Source organism: Falco rusticolus, chromosome 1 (genome assembly GCF_015220075.1).
Source record: "Falco rusticolus isolate bFalRus1 chromosome 1, bFalRus1.pri, whole genome shotgun sequence".
Taxonomy (NCBI): domain Eukaryota; kingdom Metazoa; phylum Chordata; class Aves; order Falconiformes; family Falconidae; genus Falco; species Falco rusticolus.
Window position 1 is genome coordinate 51,481,336 of NC_051187.1, and position 14,995 is coordinate 51,496,330.

The window sequence follows — 14,995 nt, forward strand, 5'->3', positions numbered from 1 at the left end:
GTCCTGCTTTGCGAGAGATTAATTTAAATGAAGACAAGTCCAGAAAAGAATGAGCACAATGAAATAGAGAGGAGAAAATTCAACTTGATGTTGCAAAATGAAGACAGAAAATAATTATGATTGCTTACTGCCACAATATAGTAGAGGTAAACACCGGAGAGGAGAGCGCTACAATGTATGGAACAACACAAGCAAAAAGTCAAACTGGTGTATGTGGCTAGTGAATAATTTTAGGGTGGAAATAATAAAAATATTTAAAACCTAGCGAAGTTCTGGAGTAGCTTTTTGGATGGAAGAGTAAAGGCAAGAAACCTAACTAGTCTGAAGGTGAATTATGTGATGGCGGTGCTGTTGGAGCAGGAAGCAGCCCTAGGGACCCAGCAAATTTTTTTCCTGTGCATGGTCCAAGGGGAGTCTCAATAGGGAAAGACACATGACACAGCAACCCCCGGTCACAGAGCTTTACAGGAACTGAGTTTCCAAATTTAATTTTTTTTTTTAGTTGGGATTTTCCCTTTTTCAGCAAAAGACGACTTATCCATGGGAAGCAGACACGTTCCACAAACATGCTCATTTAGTCAAGAAACTGTTTTCCACTGAAGAGTAGTTCATCTGGAAATTTTCAAGAAGCCCAAGCGCTAACATCTGCTTGGACTGTAAATCCCTCGGGCAATGGCCTCATCTCCTCATTTCTTCAGTGTAAAGACCCTTGGTGAGACAAAGGATGACCGGGCAAGGGAAGCAGAGAATCTGTCCAGCTACTGCCACCTTGCCTTTTCATGGGCTGTCCACAAGAGAAAAGGGTAGTGGGTGACCCTGACACACTCAGACAGCAGCCAGACAGAGCAGGGAGTTCTGTAATGATGTAAACCATACCATGGACCTGACCATAGAGAAGTCAAACACGACCTTGCAATGCACAAACTCTTAATGGAATAAATCTAAATGAAAGGGTAAAATAAGAAATAATAAGTCATTGTTTTCAACAAATCAGCCAAGGGTTGTCTCAGACAAAACAGGAGGCATTTCAGGAACCCTGGGTACAGTCAGAAGCCTGTAATTATTTGAGAAATAATTCTATTCCAAGAGGAGAAAAGGATGGGATTGAAGAGCGTGTTTTTAAATGATCCATTACAAAATTTTTCTGTTTAAGAAGCAATGTTTTATCCACTGCAGCAGAACCGTTCTACTTGCCTGCTTGCTCATCCTGTGAGTCACACAGAGCTCTATATATCTCATGCACCTGGAATAACAAGTTATCTTCCTGGAGAAAATGCATCCTCTGACAGATCCTCCACATTTTTGCCACCTATAGGTGTCTTGGGAAATGTAGTTCAACAAGCTTGAGTTTGCACAGAATACGGCTCAGCTCTTCCACACAGCTTTTTAAAATCTTGATTATCAGCGAGATGTGCAGGGGGTGCTCAGGCACAGATTTCAGAACAGCTCAGGAGTTCCAAGTATGATGCAGAACTCTGGGCTGCAACCCAGCTTCTTTGCAATGCCAGCTAGTCACAAAACGCATGCCCATGTGCATATACACTCACACATCGTGCTTCCTGTTGCAGAAAGAGAATTCTCCATGCCTGGGAGTTTCTGTGGGAAGCCGTGGAGACAGCAGCTCTCCTCCAGCATGTCCCCACTTGTCAGAGCCTGACCAAACAAAAAAAAATGGACGTGCACAGATCTGACTTGGACGTGATTGATTGCTCTGATTTACCCTTGAGTTTTTTCCCACAGCCTTCTTTTCCTGCTGTAGCTGCCAACTGATTTAGTGCCTGTGCTGGCTCAGAGAGGCTATAAGGTCATTTTTACTGCATCTGTCCCACACAGTGCAGTGCCTAATCATCTGGAGTTGCAGCACCCTTGCCTACAGAAGTGCACATAAAGCGGTGGGGATTGCTGCCACTTGCTGTGCCCGTCCTCAGTGGAAGCAGGAAAGTCTTTATGCACAGATAATTCTACTTATGTTTTACCACTCATTGGGACATTTAGGGTCATACAGGCATCAGACAAGGTCAATGGAACCACTGTAGTTTGAATGTAGATGAAGCACAATTGTCACCTGAGAGCACTGCAATCATGAAGCCCGCTTTCATTGAGTAGTTGAATTCACTGTGACAGGAAAGGAGCAAAACCCCCATTTCACAGTGAAGGTAGAGACAGATCCTGTAGTGCCCTTCTAACAAGACCTCAGTATGCTTCTCAGGGGGAAAATAGTGGCGAGAGGGTATGCCCTGTGAGCAACCAAAGCAACTGCCACACACAGCTCCGGCCCCCAAAGGGCAACTACCGCTGCCCAGCACCCCACCCCACCCCACTGTAGGCAGTCAGAGGTAGGAACACCAATGTCCTTCTGACAGTTTGACTCAGTGCTCTGAGTTCGCAAGGGGTACCCATTGCTAGTGGTATTAGACAAGTTTTCAAAGTGGTGGAATTACAGGGAGTTTAGGCTCGCCAGAGAACTCTGGTCCCAGAAATATGAATTCAGGTACCCTATAGATGTATATAACTCAATGACTCTAGCACTGTGAAAGCTAAACTAACCCTAAAAAGCCAACACAGCATACAGAGGTATATAGTAACCAGCACAGGGATGCGGCATTGATGTGCACTACTTGCTGAAGGACCTCACTGCACGCTCAGCTCCTTGGGATCTGTCTTGATGAGGTCCCCTCAGAGCCAGCTCAGGATTCAGAAGAGTAGAAAGCAGAAGGAAAGTAATTTTCACAGGTCTCTGGGGCTCGTTACCAGCTGTAAGTACATACTAATAATTGTTTCCATGCTGGATTACAGAACACATTTACATGCATACATACAGCACATGATGGCACATGTCCTCCTCTATCCAACCTCATGGGTTTGTTCAGCCCACACTCTAATCTCCCCTGACCCAAGCAACTTCTTCCTTTCCCACTATTCAAAGCACAGTGGGGAAAAAAAAGGTCCCTGGCTATCAGCACAGGGAGTCTCAGAGAAAACTTTCAGGTCATTGCCAATGGGCTGAAAACATTTTCACCTGTCCAGGAGTACCAGAAGGGGCCTGGAGTTTGCCTTGTGGCCATTAGACTGATCTTTGCTGAAAATTGCTTTTTACAGAGGTTAGTACTGGACAGAAACATGTGCCCATCAGGGCACTGAAAGCAAACCCTCTCCCGAGTGCTCAGAGTCCAGTGCTCTGCCTGCCAGCTCAGGGCTACAGGGGCAAAACCCTCTTTTTCGAGCCACCTGAATTCACAGGCAGCCAAATGAACAGCATGAAGGCTAACGGGTCCCATAAGAATTCCGGTTAGATACATTTGTGATTAACGGCCTGGCAAGACAGCAACAGGGTGGCTGGAGAAAGGCACAGAGCTGAAAAACACACTGCATATGCTGATGGGGAGGAAAGGGAGGTGCAGCATGAGGAAGCAGGGAGGCGAGGTCTTGCCAAGCCCAGGAACTACTCGATGGTAAAATTGCCTCCTGTTGCCTACAGTAAATGCCCAAGCGCTTCAGCGGTGGTTAGCAGTGCTGAAATACTCCACAAGCACTTGTCCATGCTTTAGCAATGTTGAATGATAGGTTAGCTGCTTAACTGACTAGTACAAGTAGGATGCCTGAGCTTCCCAAGGACTAAAGTGCTTGTTCACAGCATCACTGCTGCCCCATCAGACCATCACTACAGTTACGCCAATAGAAGCATCTCAGGTTTTAAGTCAGCTTCATAATTAATATTCAGATGTGGTCCTGAATGTCTTGTAAGCACTTGGATATTTTTTTTCTTCTGTTTGATATTAGCTATGAAGCTATCTAATCTTCAAATGCAGACAGGACTGATGTGTTCTTCAACTGTCTTTTTTTGTTGTTTGTGTTTTTTCTTGGATTTGTTTTTTCTTTTTTTTTTTACTTTTCTGTTGAGCATATCTTTAAACTGCTGTCTCTTACTGACTTTCTCATGGCATAAATTTATACCACATCCCCAAATCCTGCAACAAGAGAACATTATTTACTGCACAGACAAACACTCAGAACCAAGGAGAAGCTATAACAAGGGCTATCTGCACAGCTTTAACTTGACCCCAAAGGCAGACACATCATTTTATAGCCCTTAATGATGTGATCATGCAATATTTTCCTCCAGAGAACACCATGGTCATTTACCACAAGGGGTGTCATCAGTTTTGTTGCAAAGCATCTGACCCTTATACTGGGCTATCAGGCTGGATCATTGCTGGAGAAGATTTGGTCAGAGGAGCACAAATCGACAATCTCAGTGTTCATCCCATCCCTTACCCCTAACCACTGCTGAACCCAGGTGTTGGTTTCTACCAGGGTCAGGAGATTATCAGGCACCCCAGAGACATTAGGTTCCTACAGCTGACTAGGGAAAGAGAAAAGAGGTATTTTTCATGCCCATCTGCAGGGTTGGTAGACACATGGGCTTGCCCCTTTGCAGACACCAGAGATTCCCCCTGAAAATCCATGTCCATATCCCAGGTGTCCTTGGCTCTGCAGTATGGAAACAACTGGGTTTTTTCCTGGTGTGCCTCATTCCCATGTTGATGCTGGCCATTTCTGATTATTCTGTTTCCTTGCCTATGATTTTTTTTTCTTTCAGTTCCCTAGGGCAGAGCAGTGGCTCTGTGAATGCTGGAGAACAACTGGCAGCAGTGTGAGAAATTGAATTTCTCTTAAAAAAATAATAGTAATTAGATTTCTAAGTGAGACATCCTGTCCTGGAACAACAAAAAAAGACCAAGCAAAGGCACAAGAGAAGTTAGTTCATTTTGACAAGAAGGTAAATCTGGAGTGAATAATAAGGTCGTTGTTTTGCATAATCAGATCCCAGGGAAGGGGCTGGAGCATCTCGGAACCTCCATAACTGACACTCGCTTTGAGATGAAAAGCTTCCTTTTCATGGACTAGATAAGGGATCATGGCTCTGCAGAGCCAAGAGGGCCAAAGTCTTATGGTATCCTGGGAGGGGAAAAGAAATTAAAGATTGCATCATAAGCAGGTCACAATTAATCTGACCTGTGCAATGGATGGGAACCTTGTCACCCCAATACTCAAGCAGCTGTTAGCACTGTGCACTGTGTTATGATCTCCTATTTACACATGTACACTTTATGGTTAATAAAATCCACAATGGCTTCTCTCAGCTCACGATTTTAGTTTGGGTCAGCAATATATGTCTTTTCATCTGCATTCCCTTGCCTGGCTTAGTTAGTCTGAACAAAGATTCAGGAGCATCCACAGCTTGTAGCTTGGGGAGGTGAGAAAGGAAATACCGTTGTGGTGGCCTTGCAGAGAGGCAGGCGCAGCAGGCTGGCAGTGAGGAGGAGGAGAAGGTGGTGCTGGCTTCCAAATGGGCTTTAAGACTGGCAAGAGCAAGTGGAAAAGACTAGGCAAAGTACTTGAAGAAATCATATTCCTGCTATTTATAACTAATTCAGATGGGGTGCTTTGGTGACACACATCTGAAAAGAGGGCTTCAATAGCTTGAAAACAGATGGCGAGGCAGTGACAGAGATTTGCCATCCTGGCTCCCAGCAAATTGCCTGTGTTGTGAAGGCAGGTAGATGCAGTGGCTCTCCAGCAGCGCTGCTGCCAGGGGGGTAAGGAGAGCAAGCTCTTTAGATACCCTCTTCTCATGCCGCTAGTTCTCTGCTATTATAATGCCGAACTTGTGTCCTGCTATCCTGAAGGCAGTAGATGGTGCTAGTGATAACACTATTACTGTGTATGTTAATCAAGTAAAAGTATACCTAGATGAGCAATGTTAAATACTTATTTTCCTCATAGTCCTCATCTCAAGGAGCCTCAAGGCACTTGTGAAAAATTGAAAACCTGCATTTTTGTGTCAGCTCACGTTGAGCCTCAGTGCAGCTACTTTGTGTGCCCCCACAGACTGGCTCCGGAGAGAAGACAGAAAGATATAGCAGACAGATGCCAAGTAGCAAAAAACCTTGTTACATCAAGCCTCACTGAGACTTCAAAGATAATTTCAGGAAGAAGGATGCAGACAGCCAGGTCGGAATGTGGCAGGGCTAATCTAAATCAAACTAATCTCTCAGTTTTACAAGAAAGCCCTTAACAACTGGGGACCAGGCTGTTATCTCTATAATCTCTTGGGAAAAGCTGTTCTCAACAGCTAGCACTCATCACCCTGTTGGCACATGGTAGCTGCTCTGCTGCTTTTCAGAATAGGGACTTGTGATCTTTGTCCCATTACAATAATTGACTTGTTACTCTCAGAAGTAGCAGATTAGGCAAAAGCTGTGGTTCCCAGCGGGGCAGAGACTGTGCTTTCGCCGGAAACAACTTACAAAGACAACTCCTCCACCCTAAGAAATGAAATCAATAGCATCACAAAGTCGAAAACACTCACTTCTGACTTCCAGATCAGTCATATTTACAGGAAGCAGCAAACTCCTTTTCTACCCTGTACAAAGTTGTCATTACAATCAAGAACCATGCACCCTAGCAGAGAGGCTAATGAAGGAATGGGCCAAGATACACAGGCAGAGAAATGTCCCTAAGGATGCTGGACTGGCACACCCAGCAAGACATTCAGTGTGCTTTGTGTTACTGGGCTTAGAGGAAAACATCTCGGGCCCCATAGAACAGAGACTTTAATTTCTGTAGCTGAAAGTGTCAGTGCACATAGGAAAGGCAGCTGTCTGAGGAAAGGAGGTGCTCAGAGCTGAGATGAGTTTAACTTTTTTGTGTACCTTAGGTCTTCTATGTTTTACAGCCCTTTTCCAAATGCATCCAAAGAAAACACATTCAGCCTCGCAAAATGCATACTAAGCAGGAGAGTCACTCTGGTCCAGTTCCTAGTCCTCCTTAAAATGACCACTCTTCGCTGTTCTCTCATTTTCTATCATTTTCCTTTGCTAGCAGCAATCCTTTAAATTGATCTTTGAATGTGGACAATTTTGTACTCTGTAGATGTCTCAGACAAGATTTAAATAGCAACAGATTGTTTCAAGCATTTCACATTGATGGAAATTAAAGGCCCATTTCCCAAAGCTTTTAAATACATGCTTAACTTTGGGCACATGAGTAATGCTATTGACAGCAAAGGAATAATTCATATGCTTTGCTGTATTGCTGCCCAACAGCTGTACAGACAATACAAACTGCTTGAGTGATATCCATGGGGTAACTCTACATGGTTTCTTCAAGATAAGCCTACAGGAGGGATATAAGCTGGGAACATCTTTTAGCAAGGGGTAGGGGACAAAGGACAGAGAAAAGGCCAAGGTACACAGTTGTCTTTGTCTCAGTCTTTACCAGTAAGACCATCCTTAAGAAATATGAGGCCCCTGAGGCCAGTGGGAAACTCTGGAGCAAGGAAGGCTTATCCTTGGTTGCAGAGGATCAGGTTAAGGAACATTTAAACAAACTGGACATACATTAAGTCCACGGGCTCTGATGGGATGCACCCACAAGTGCTGGGGAGCCAGCTGATAGTACTGTGGGGCTACTCTTACCAGTCTTTGGAAGCCTTGCGGTCCTTGGGGAAGGGAGAAAAGGAAATTTAACTGCTGTCTTCAAGAAGGGTAAGAAAGAGGATCTGGGGAAAACACAAGCTAGTCTTCCTCACTTTGATCTCTGGAAAGCTGATTGAGGAAATAAACCTGAAAACCATTTCTAAACTTATGAAGGACTAGTCAGCATGGATTTTTGAATGGACAAGCATGCCTGACCAACCTGATAGTGAGGAGATTACCAGCTTGAGTAGATGAGAGGAGAGCAGATGTTGTTTATTTGTAGAATAGACTTTAGTAGCTTTCAATTCTGTTTCCCGTAGCATCCTCATAGACAAGTTGATGAAGTATGGGCTAGATAAATAGACAGTCAATGGAAAATTGACCAAACTGCTAGACTCAGCAAATCATGATCATGAAATCCAGTTGTGGCATGAAGCCTCGCTAAAGGCCAGTGACCAGCGGTGTACCCCAGAAGAGTATACTAAGGTCAATCAATACTGTTAAACATCTTCTTTAATGGTCTGGATGATGTGGCAAAGTCTACCATCAGCAAGCTTGCAGATGATGCAAAACAGAGAGGAGCGGCCAATATACCAGAGGATCATGCTGCCATCCAACAAGTCCTTGACAGACTGGAAAAATGGGCTGACAAGAACCTCATGCATCTGGGGAGGAACAGCACCATGCACCAGTACCTGCTGGGGCCAAGCGGGCATAAAGCACCTTTACAGAAAAGGACCTGGGGGTCCTGGTGGAAACCAAGTTGGCCATAAGCCAGCAATGTACCCTTGTGACAAGGAAGACCACCAGCTTCTTGGGTGGCTTTAGGAGTATTGCCAGCAGATCAAAGGAAGCAATCCCTCCTGCAGCACTGGTGAGACAAGTGGAGTGCTGGGTCCCGTCCTGGGCTCGTCGTACATGGAAGATACAGATTTACTGCAGCAAGAAGAAAGAACAGGTCACAAGATAATTAAGGGACTGAACCATCTGTCATACAAGGAGAGACAGAACTAGAACTGTACAGCCTCAAAAAGAGACAGATAATGGAGGATCTCATCAAAGTGTAAAAACATCCAATATGGGGAGAGGGGATAGAGAAGATGGAGTCCAACTAAGCACTATCCAGTGACAGGACAAGAGGCAATGGGCACAAATGGAAGTATAGGAAATCCTATTTAAGCATAAATTTAAACTTTTTTTTTTCCTCCCTCTTATGAGGATGAGCAGCCACTGGCACAGGTTTCCCAGAGAAGCTGTGAAGTCTCCATCACTGGGAAGACCCACAACTTGAGTGGACATGGCCCCGAGAAACCTGCTTTGATTCTGCTCTGAGCTTGAGGGTTGGACTAGATGGTCTCCAGAGTCACCCTCCAGCACCCACCAGTATAAGATTGTGTGAACTGCATCTAGAGGGAAGAAATAAATTCTCACCGAGTATGAACAGGAAGCTCTTTAACAAAATTGGAAGTAGAATTTGATTGTGATTGACTAAGCAATTACTAAAATTGAGGGGTGGCTTCGTGAAAGAAATACCTGCCTAGTTTCATCAGTTTCTACAGTTCAGTCTTAATCACACACACAAAAAACCCCAAACCAACTCTGTCATTCCTATTTTGTATTGTTTGTTGGCTTTGGTGGGATATAACACAGATCCCAAAGATAAATCTTTGAATTGCAAAACCAAAAATGACGTTTGCCTTGCGATAAGTCATTGTTTTGACCAGGAACACTTAATGACATTTATTCTCAACAGCCATTTCAGCAACAGCTGCCACAAAACCCACACTAAATTCAGATTTACATTAAGCTTTTTCATATTACTTTTCCTGGTGGGTAAAATACAACTTTTAAAGGTGGCAGCTATATGCTATAATTCAGCTCGCCCATGAAATATCGGTCATTGCAATATACTCAAGCTGAAGACACTAACAGCCAATTACCCCACAAGTGGTGGGTTTTGCAGAGCTAACCTTTTGGCTACATCTTTACTATGTCTGCTCCACAGCTGCCAGTGCTGCTGTTTACACGAAGGCTGAAATGGACAGTATTTATTTTCACTTTGGATACTGACATGAAATTCAGGTTTAAAATGCCTAGAAGAAAGTTACAGACTAACACAACAGAATTGCATCCAGTTCCCTTTCTTTTTGCCCTCTGCCTGCAAGGTTACAGGAACACTTTAAAAACACACCTGCTCTTGTGCAAAAGTCCTTTCTGTTGCCAACTGCACTAACGGTTGCTCTGTAGTTTCTTTTGTCACAAAAGCAGCAAATAGCTTTTAAACTTGCAGGAAATACTAGTAAACTCCTGGAATACTTATGTTTCCTCTAGCATCGGCTGAGTCATATTAGCACCAAGACGTTGGGAAGCCTGAAATGCTCTTAGATTGTTGTCTTTGTTGGTGAGTCAGTTCTCCAGGTCTGACTAATTGTCAGCTTGCTGCAGGCCTAGGAGGTTTGCTGGCCTCCCTCACCATCCAGGGGAAGTGTTAAACTGATGAAGCTGCTGAGAATTGCAGGAGAGAAAGCATGGAAGGTGGCTATGGAAGAGAACTGAGTATTAGATTTTAATGACTATGCTCAAACTCACTTCAGCTGTATGCCAGTCATACCCATTCAGTTCAGTCCCTAATTCCAACATCTCCATGGCTGAGTGGCAACATTAGGTTTACAGTTGGACTCGATGACCGTAAGGGTCTTTTCCTACCTAAATGATTACAATCTATAGCATACTAATTGCACACATACACTATTATCATGAGCGCTGAAGTTTGCGGCAAACCTTCCCAGCAGCAGAAGCATCAAAGCCAGGCAAACTCTGCATTAGCAGCAAATTACCTGAATCAACATTTACTTCTCTAAGAATCAAAACTAGGAACTTTTGCAGGCAAAGGGAAAATAAGAAATGTTGCTAACAGGTATGCAGAAGGGTCAGTAACAAGGTAACTGTATGGAGTAGCCTTAAGATTGATCTTCCTTTTCCTGTTGGGATCTAACACAGGGATCGTCCACCACTACTGACTGCAGAATTGCTCATGACTTGGCTATACTGCAACCACAGAAACTAGATGCTGCAAACAGCACCTCTCACTCATACACCGTGTAGATGACCATCCTACAAGGAGATTTTATTTGGTCAATATGAATGTTCCTTCTGCTGGCACTGGTACTGGTGCCACCGGTTGCTTGTTTGGAACCTCAAGCACTATTGAGACACGAGTCAGTAAACTTGGATTTCTCCAGCCCTGGAGTTTACAAGCCAAGACATGAGGTGTAGTTTTAAGCCACTCTTCATGTTAGAAGATATTTATAGTTGTGAACACTGCTGAGCACTGCCCTCATTTTCTCCTTAGTTCAAAAGAGAGGTGAAAACTAGGGACAATTTCTGCCAATTTTTCCCCTCCCCCTTCTTCACTCCCAGTTATAGAAACAAGCCAGAGCAAAAGGAAGGGCTAGGCTGAGCCCCACTCAAATCATGATGCTTGCAATTAGTACACAAACACGCTCATTAACCAAATGCATTGTAGACTGACTGGTGACAACATGGAGCAGGAGCTGAATCACAGCTGAGCCAGAGCCTAGGTTTTACATAGTAAACAAAAAGACATTTGTGGAGTCAGTCCAGCAAGACAAAACCTGCTTTCTAACTCAGCATGGCGTTAGTTGGCAGTCTGAACAGAGTAACCTACCAGGTACCAAGCAAATGTAGTGTCACTGAGGCTCCCAAAATTTCTGCTCACCACAAAAATAACCTCAGTGTTGGTGTTTCCCCCCGCCGTATAATTTGTTTTAGAAAGCTTTTACTTCGTTTTCAGCTGGTTGCTTCTATACCAAGTAGGACCACATTTTACTACACTGAATGAAGGAGGGATTAGAGCAGTGTTACAGAACACATGTTGCCCCATCACAGAAGGTGAACCATTATTTGACCCTATTTGAAGTGGCTTTGCTGCTACATGCAATGTTTTATGACCGCGTGATTACAAGTTGCTGGATCACTTAGCTATGGGCAAAAATCCCAGAGGCTTAAAAATTAGAAGACAGAGATAAATAGTTTATATGCACAGTGATGAAGATGCAATAAATTTCTGATCATATTTTAAACATTTGGGGTAGACAGTACTGACACAAAGTAACTAAATAGAAAACAATATAGGAATAGCTAAGATTATTACTTTATACATCCACTGGATACACTTTCCAATTGACCATGACGTTGATCTCTACACAGCTATTGTATTTCTTCTTAGCAGTGCCGATTACCATTTTTGCCTGCAAGAGCATATGCATCACACATTAAATTGCAGTAATTTGTGCCTCTTCCACAGCCAAGCCAAGAGCCAAAATACGAGGTCTGGATGACACTGACCTCCCACAGCTGCTGTCAGGTGTTGGTGTCATTTGTAAAAACAGGCAACACATGGGGACTAAGCAAAGCCTCTGTAACCTTGGAGAGCTTTTGCATCATCACCTCAAAATTTTGAATGCCAAATGTTTTAAAATCAGTAACGAAAGTGTTTACACTCCCAGCCCACTGCAGCCAGTGTTTCTGTGGCAGTGTAAGTAGGAAAAGGCTCAGTACAGAAGCATTTAGAATATACATGCAAAAAGTATTTAATGAAGTGGAAGTGTTGCCTCAATGCTGCTGAAATAGCACAGCTCTTGATTCCAGGGATGGAGGCAAAACTGAAGTACCATAAAGCTACACTTGTCAAAAATTTTAGCAGTTCTTGATATCTTGTTTCTGTAACTCATTTGACCATGGCTAGAAAGAGTTTAAACACTCGCTGTTTGTCATTTTCCTGGACTCACTGGTTTGGTAGCATTTGCATTACACTGTAATAAGGTAAAGATAGCATACACATAAAGGTAGAAATAATTATTAAAAAAAAGGCAGCATACACAATCTGTAGCCAAATGTTGCTTCTTCCAGTAAGAGACAAAAGAACTTCTGTCTTCTTGATTTATGTAAGAGATGCTATTGCTAACATATATGGTCTAGCTCAAATAGGAGTAACAGGACTTCCAAGTCCAGCATACTTTGGCATTAGAGCTAAGTATGCCTTAAAATCCTTCTTGGACCAGACTTGGAAAACTGATGGGAAGATTTAAGAAAAATGTGTCAATAGAAAAACAGCCTGAACTGTCAGGAAGGAGTGAAGAGTCAGATTTGGTGATCATCAAATGAGGTCTTGAGCTCTGTTTTAATGAAAAACATATCTGTTTCAAATCATAAGAGATTTATATTTTTTCTCTGGGCTCCACTATCACAATAAAATATTTTGTCTAGTTTCAAAGGCACTCCAGATACAAGAGGGGACAGATAGTGCTGATAGATGGCTCCTGTGGTACCTGTTACAGGGCATCTGTCACACACATCCTGGGCTGTTTCTCACTGCTGTTTTAAAGATGACAGACATGTTTTCATTCAACAAGGCTGTCTATTTATATCCCCTAGACACAGCTTCTTTCAGTGCTTGTAGAAGCTTCATCCAAACAGAAAGGAACCCTGTAAGGTCTGCAGGATGCTCTTCCCCCATTGAAATTCTGTATACAGGCACATCTGCCTGGGAAGGTATGGGGGGCAAAGCTGGAGTTAGGGCTAATCCATAAATACTGGTCCCAGTTAGCTTAGCCATGCAGTTTTTAGCCAGGGACACCCATTCACTTTCTCAGAATGCATGCATGAAAAGCAGCGCCTGTATACCTGATGGTTTATAAACATGTTTTAAGAAATTAAGGGAAAAGTCACCAGGGACCTGCCAGGTACTGACCTGGGCACTGCAGTGAGGAAGGATGGAGTGAAGGAGCAGATTGTCTTCCTGAATCAACGTCCCAGCAGCAAGAAGGGATGTGTCCATGACGCATCTAAAGGCGAGTGCTTCACTAGATGTCCAACCACCAGAATAACCTCTGAGTTATCACTCAGGGCTGTTGCCCCACTCTGAGCTCTGTGCTGGATGTGGAGCTGTTTGAGGGTCCCAGCAACATCTTTTTGCTCTGGACCCCAATTATTATTCTGAACTTGTGCCAAAGACCCCCTGCAGGCTAGCCTGCTGCAGGAGGAACATCTTACTCAGGTGATGTGTTGCTGCCCACCAGCTCATCCTACAGACACCTGAAGATCGTCCCTGTAGGAAGCCACTTACAAGATAACCTGGTTTTCAGCTGGGCCTTAAGCTGGCACAGAGTTCTGTCTGATAGTTTTTTTCTGCTGGTAAATTAGAGGGAAAGACAACATACTCCTCAAGAAAAAAAACCTACAAAGCTTCTAATGTCAGAGGAAGCTTTCCAGTGACTTCAAAAAGGCCAGGATTTTGCAGTGATCTGAAAGTATAAATATAATGAATGAGCAACAAGTTTGAGTCATCCTTCTTGTACGGATTTTTGGTCTTTCTAGGCACCTATGTACCAGAAAGAAAAGCATTACAAATTAGCCTAGATGCAGTTGTCCAAGCTCTCCATTTCAGTTTCAACATAATGAAATTCTGCCTGGTAAAAATGATGGGCTTGTTGTTACTTTAGCCCTGCCTAAAATTACTACTTTAATAGTATGTTTCACTGCAAGACACTTATTCTCTATGAAGATTCAGCAAATGAGAATCTGACTGGGTATTAAAGCACTGGGATAACTTCATTAGTTCACTGCAGGGAATGATGTGGAGGAGACCCTCATAGCTTATGCTTTAAGCCCAACACTGAATAGCCTCAACTTTCTATCTGAAAAATAATTAAAATAAAAATCACAATGACCTGTCAAGACTCACTGAATTTCCTGCTGTTCTCATAATTTTTTCCTGAATCTGAATATATCTAAGGAGTTAAAGATATGTTATTAATGCCTTAAATCAAATCTTCGCTTATCTAATTCTTTCTACATATTTCTTTGAGTAACATAAGGAGCAGTTAGCTGGTAGATTTAAGGAGTATCAAAGTTATTGCTTAGAGCTAAGGCAGCACTGCACCTTTTCCCTTCCCATAGAGGCAAACTTCAAAAAATAGACAAAAAAATAAACATTGATGATGAAGTGATGTTTGCCGCACAGTGGAGATACACTTCAACCACAAAACAGTCTTTCCCATACTGTCACGGACCACAGCCACTTCCTCTGCAACAAGCCAAAGACTGGCAGTAAAAGCCAGAACGCTGCAGAAATCAGTGCATTACGGATACAAAAAAGGAGATACTGTAAGAATCACAGAAGAAACACTTGTCCTTGGAATAAGGATGACCTCATCTGATGTTGAATTCTTTGCTACCTGTTGCTTCCACATGCACAAATCCCCTGAGTGTTTAAACACCCAGCCCCTGAGCTCTCACCGCCCCCCAGGGCTTAGCGCTGCCCTTAGAGCCTGCTGCTCCCTATCACTCAAGTTGGGTGTCAAAAATACCCAGGAGACAAGATCGAAGCTTTAGCATCTCCTGATGGTGCTGCATTCACAGAGACAAAAGCCACACTGGTGCAAACTGTTTCCCCCACCCCTCCATCTGCTTCAAGCGACTTCACAGGCTAT